Source organism: Lactuca serriola, chromosome 4, assembly GCF_051521515.1.
Source record: "Lactuca serriola cultivar US96UC23 chromosome 4, Lser_US96UC23_V15, whole genome shotgun sequence".
Lineage (NCBI taxonomy): Eukaryota > Viridiplantae > Streptophyta > Magnoliopsida > Asterales > Asteraceae > Lactuca > Lactuca serriola.
This window is the reverse complement of record NC_136411.1, coordinates 386,603,789-386,610,112: the sequence shown is the minus strand read 5'-3', so window position 1 is coordinate 386,610,112 and position 6,324 is coordinate 386,603,789. Positions and strand designations below refer to the sequence as shown.

General features: G+C 42.3%; 1 non-coding gene across 1 annotated transcript; it reads left to right on the top strand.

Annotated features, from left to right (window-relative positions):
- Positions 1 to 5,602: 5,602 nt before the first annotated feature.
- LOC145103485 (small nucleolar RNA R71) lies at positions 5,603 to 5,709 on the top strand. Its single transcript, XR_013706576.1, has one exon. It is a non-coding gene; the product is annotated as a small nucleolar RNA R71 (small nucleolar RNA).
- Positions 5,710 to 6,324: the final 615 nt, after the last annotated feature.

The following is a 6,324-nucleotide window of genomic DNA, read 5'->3' as shown; positions in this document are numbered from 1 at the left end:
CCCCCCATACTTTAAATACTCACAATCTTCATAAACACTCGCCCACTTTTTCCAAACAATGCTCATTTTATGCAACCCTTCGAATCCATCCTCAAAAAACCTCCTAACCTCAAGGTATTTTTAGTTGAGCAACCTAAGCATACATAATCTAGAATTACAATCATTGATACCACCTTATTTGACGTTTGATCTTTGATTTCTTTTAATTCACCACCTTATTTGATTTGATTTCTGGTATCTTCAACTTTTGAATTTCTTGGAATTTTGATCTTTTGATCTTCACTTTATTTGCTCCAAAATTCTTCACACTTTTCTCGTAATTCTCTTTCTCTCTCTCTCTTTTTTTTACATGTACCTCTCTTTTTTTTCACTCAAAACCTACATGCTTAAGCAGAGGCGCTCAACCTCAACCTTTATCGGTTAGTGATAATAATTTTCCTGGATACATTTCAGGTTTAGGCTGCTAAACATATTACATCCTTCAAACTAAGCGAGGTCGTGTTTTTGTTCCATGATTTCACTAAAATAAGGGAGACCACAAATGCACTATAACGTATATTGGCTCAACTAAACATTTGAACTTCCATCGGATCATCCCACATAATACTAGCAATTACAGCTCAAATTATTATTACTAGATTCAATTATTAAAAATTCAAAATTTTCAAAATTTTCAATTTTTACTATCAAATTCTATGATTATTTAGCATATTACTTTCTCTACCCCTACCCCACACTTATTTCATACAATGCCCTCATTGTATTCATAAAAATAATTCAAAATTAAAGAAAAGGGAGAAAAAGGAACAGACTCCCCTAGGATAGTGGCATGAGCATCTCCAAAAGTGTGGAAAACGTGCAATTGGATTTCCAAAAATAGAAACTCGGTGTAGAACTGGTTGAATACGTAAATAAACCACGAACATGACTCGAAACTTCAATTCTTCAAAGTGGGTGTTTGTAAGGAAAAATGTGGGCAATGATAAACTGGGACACGTCGTGGCAGGTAATTGGCCACGTCGTGATATGGGATGAAAGCGCGAACACCAAAATGCTGAATTTCTTCAAACTGCAAGAACGCCACGACGTGGTGTAAGGATTCCACGTCGTGGAAACTGGGCATCAACAGAAAATGGTTTATTTGTTTGATTTACTCTAACAACTTTGACCAATGGCTAACTGGTTTCAGACACTTCTATGCAAATATAATTCCCAACTGTAACCTCTCTCCTACTAATATACCCCACACTTATCTTGAATTGTGGGTTCCAACTCACGACTCTAAGCTTCCTTGACTAGACAAGCACGACTCGAAAGTTAACCTTTTATGCTCCTTAGAATTCCAATGCTAATCTGAAGAATGGACAAACCAAAAGAAATAAAAAGTAACATCATAGTTTAAGAATGTTTTACATTACACACCAAATTCAAACACAAAACAAAAAAAACTACTCAAAAACAAAACAAAAGAAAAAGAAATAAAATCAATCAACATCTTGATCTTGTGCTCCACTTGGCCCTGCCCCGTCATTCTGCGGACGCCATAGCTCCTGCCATGTCGGAAAATAGGGATACTGTGGTGGCATAGAAGGCGGTCGGATCACACCCAAATGCGAATAAATACCCTCAGTAAGCTAGGTATGGTAAATGGCATGCCCTCGTAGATTATCCAAATACGTTCCCACCCGACTCTGAAAAGGGTCGGTGGGCACTCCCTGCAAATACTGCGAAGCAACACGTTCTCTCTCGACTTCACCTCTAGCCCGCACATTCCGACGCCGCGGTCTGGTTGGTGGTTGCTGTCTTGGCTGCACCTCCTCTTGCTCGTCATCTATCGGCGGTATAACAAAACGACCCCCGATATTCACCACCGCCCTCATTACACCCAAGACTTGAATGGTCAAGTCTGTGTCCGGGAATCGAGTAAGATTCCTCAGAAAGTCATGGGTCAAAATATGATATGACCTAGCCAGGCGAGTAACCAAATGCCCCCCAGTAATCGGGCTACCGGGCCTAGAGTTGGCCACTTTCTTCCCCATGAACCTCGCCAACATATAAGGTAAATCACAACAAACTCCCGGGGTAATAAGAGTCCATAAATAAAACAGATTCTGAATGGGGACTTTATCACCATGATGCTTGTGATTTATTGAAAAAGTGATAAGGCGGTGCAAAAATCAGAAAACAGGATTCCGAATTTGTGACTCACTCGAGTCACGAGTGTTGTACTCATGGTTAGAAATGCCCCGCCAGAACTGCACATCCATAGTACAGGGAGCAAAATCTCGAACACATCCAAGCAAGAACGGAATGAAAAACGGAGATTGCGTCTCCACTTCTGTATAGAGCCCCATACGCCAAGAAAATTTCCGAAGACTACACTCTCTATAAACACCACCCAAACGAAACACAAGTGCCCGGTTGTAGGTGAAATCAAGGGTACGATCCTCGAAGCATACGGTAGAGAAAAACTCTACCGATAATTCCCGGTACACGGGTTCTTGAATGGCAAATAAATTCCTCCACCCGTGACAAGTGAAAGAAAACCGATCTCCAACATAAGTCTTCGACCAATAACGTTCCAACTCAGCTACCATTCCCACTCCACCAAGCCATCCCCAATCGATAATTGGGGCTATTGCAAACTCCCTATTATACAACCATCCAAGCCGATTCTCGTAAGTAGTTAACAACGGTCGGGGAATGTTTTGAGGAAACTGGTATAAGGGATGTATGCTTGCTACATCTACCGGGTTTTCCTCCTGTGGAACAGCTCGTCGTGGTCCCATTTCTGCATACAAAAGCAAACCAAAGCAGCAAACAACCAACACATTAAAACAATTGAAACCTGTTTCACAGAAGTCACGACGTGGCCAGGCTACACCACGTCGTGGGCCGCGATCGGTCATAGTTTTCAGATCGGTCCATGTGCATGCCGTATCTACCAAAATTAGTGCTTGGGGTTTGTTCCTATGGACATTTAAAGGATATTCAATCTAAAATTAACCACTAGATTCAACCAATTTCGTGAACCATACAATCCCTAACCATGAAAACTTGAAATTGGAAGAACTAACTACAAAATAATGAGTAAAACACATACCAAGTAGATTAAATTGGCAAGATCTTGCAAGGATATTGGAAGTAGATTAAGAAATTTGCTGTGGGGTTATGCTGTTCCCGTTCATGCGGCAGTCTTTAAGTATGATTGGGGCTTATTGGTCAACGGGTTTTAAGGAAATGGTCCCCCTGATTTTTAAAGGCCACGACGTGGCTGGCTATGCCCATGTCGTGGACCTTAAATCTGCTTTATAGTCCCGTGTTTTCATTTCGACCCACGACGTGGCTGGCTATGCCCACGTCGTGGAAACTGCCAAATTGCACAATTCTTTAAAAGCATACATTTTAACTAACTACTTTGCATATCATTATTAATTAAAGTTCCCCACAGCTAATTCTTTACCAATTATCAGTTTTTAGATGATGAATTGATGTCTTTCATAATTAAAAGCTAAAGAATTTAAAAAGAAAAGAAAATGCAAACCAAGCTCGGGTTGCCTCCCGAGAAGCGCTTCTTTTTCTTGGAGTCTTGAGCTGGACTCCGTGCCTTCTACGTTGAATCTTCGGAAGAGTCCACCATTAAGATCTTTTGTTCCTTGAACCGCCGCTTGTAAGCTTGAACTCATCTTTTATATGCCTTCTTTGAATTCTCCTTTTTTTTCCTTGCCCTCTTCTTCAAGCTTGCGTTTTGTGCCCTTCGTTTGTTCCTTGCACTCCATATCATTCTCCTCCTCTTTCACCACCGGCCTTGTTACTCTTGAAGTGACCTCCTCTTCATCACTTGTCATTTCCTCATCGTCTTCGCTCACCCAAGAAGGCAGACTCTTGTAAGCTATGACTTTAATCAAATACGGAACATATGCCCTCGGTTTTGTCCTTTTGACTTGATGAACTGCCTTTATCTCTTCTTCCACAAGCTTTTCCAATTCTTCTAGTTCATTCTCTTCATTAATTGTGAACACCTCTTCTTTATCTTCTTGAAAGTCATCTTTTATCCCAAAGACTTCTTGTTCATCTCCAACCCTCAAAGTGAGCTTAGACTCGCGGATATCAACAAGGGCTCCAGCAGTGTTTAGCAATGGCCGACCAAGGATTATTGGAACATCCGGATCTTCTTTCATCTATAATACTACAAAGTATATTGGAAAAACAAATTTTCCAATTTTCACCAAAAATATCCTCCACGATGCCACGGGGTTGTGTCACTGAACGATTCGCCATGTGAATCTTCATTTTTGTAGCCTTCATCTTCTGAATATCTAATTTTTGATAAAATGAAAAAGGCATCAGATTAATGCTAGCCCCAGAATCGGCTAAAGCATTAACCTTCATTTTATTCCGAAACTCACATGGAAGAGTGAGGTGTCCAGGATCCCCCATCTTTTCTGGTGTTTCTCCCAACACAGCTTTTGAAGTTTGTTCACTTAGAATCACTGTAGACTGCTTATTTAATTGCCTTCAAGTGTCTATCAAGTCTTGCAGTAATTTCTGGTTCTCGGGAGCTTTGGATAAGGACTCGACAAAGGGGGTATTAATTGGGATCCCCTTCACATGCTTTACAAACTCTAAATGCTTGTTCTCCAGTTGACTGAGTGTAGCTCGGGTGGGAAATGGCAAAGGTGGATGATAAGCTGGAACGGGCTCAAAGTATTTTTGATCAGACATGCGCCACATCGTGGCAACAGGAGTGCCACGTCGTGGCGAGCCTGGTTCAGCAATTTTTCCACTTTCGATCCTTGATTTCTTGGGCTGCTGCGGTTCTTCTTCCAATGCCTCCAGGAACTCAGATATTGCATCTTCTTCAGTATCGATGGCCATTACGTGAGATTGGGTCTTTACTTCGGGATTCTTCGGGGACAATTTTTCATGAACTAGAGTGGCTAGTTGACCAAATTGTACTTCAAGGTTATGGATGGAGGCTTGCTGGTTCTTTATCAAAGTTTGTTGTTCCAAAATGGCGGAATCAGTGGCATCGTGTCTCTTTTACGAAGCCTCCATCAACTTTATCAAAATGGTCTCTAGGTCGGGTTTCTTCTCGGCTGGTGGCTGCTCCTTTTGATAAAGGCCTCGACCTGTCTGCCTATATTTCTCTTCTTTTTGCTTCTTATACTCTTCATATGGCAGCCACTCCTTCTTCGGTTTCCTCCAGTCCTCATCAAACTTATCCCCACTAGAGTAGCACACTTGAGCTTTTCTGTTCCCAAACTCATCTACATTGCAGTCCTTGGTCAAGTGTGGACCACTGCATCTCTCGCACCCCACTCTTATGGCATGTATTGACTGGTCCATTTGTGTTATCCTGCGATCCATGTTATTCAGCATGGACATGACAGCTGCAATTTCTTCAGTTTGGGCCCCTCCACCGCCTTTGATTCCATCTTGCCTTGGGTTGTGGTATTCGCGAGAGTGTTTTGCGAATTCTTTAATTAGCTCCTCGACCTCCCTTGGATTTTTCTTTGTCAACGGTCCTTGAGAATCAAGGAGTTGTCTTGTCATCACATTGACCCCATCATAAAAGATTGACATCTCTTGCTGCACATTTAGGTCATGTTGAGGGCAATTTCTGAGCAAGCCTTTGTACCGCTCCCATGATTCGTATAGTGACTCCCCCGGCTGTTGCTCAAAATTGGCTATTGCCTTCTTGAGTTTGGCTATCTTGGATGGTGGGCAAAACTGGTCCAGGAATTGCTCACGCATTTGAGCCCAAGTGGTGATTGTACCCGGTGGGAGTGCTTTCAACCACTCCTTAGCAGCTCCTTTGAAAGTGATGGGAAGCATCCTAAGCAAGACTGTGTTTTTGTTGACATTTGGGACATTGAAGTAATCCTCAATTTCGTTGACTTCATCTAGATGCTTAAAAGCATCCTCATGATCTTTCCCGAAAAATGGGATGTCCTTCAGTGAGGTCAATATGTGTCCCTTCAGCTCGAATGTGGTAGTGGCCGGTATTGCAGGTTGGACTAAACCGGGACCCACATTTTCTCGGATCCGCTTCTTGTAAGCTCCCATGGACATTTCTTCAATCGCTGCCATCTCGTTCCTTGGCTCGTTCTCGGGTTCGCTCGTGTGTTCTTCAAATTCTGGCTCGGTATCGCTTTCGGACTCGGTTTGGACGAGTATATGATCCAAATGCTCAAGATTGCTCTTGTGCCTCGCTGATGAACTTGACTCTCCTGTCTTCTTTCCCGACTTCCTATAAAAAGCTGACTTCAATTCTTGCAAGGGCGTCTTTTTCTTGTGAAGTGCAGACTCGGGGTCTTCAAG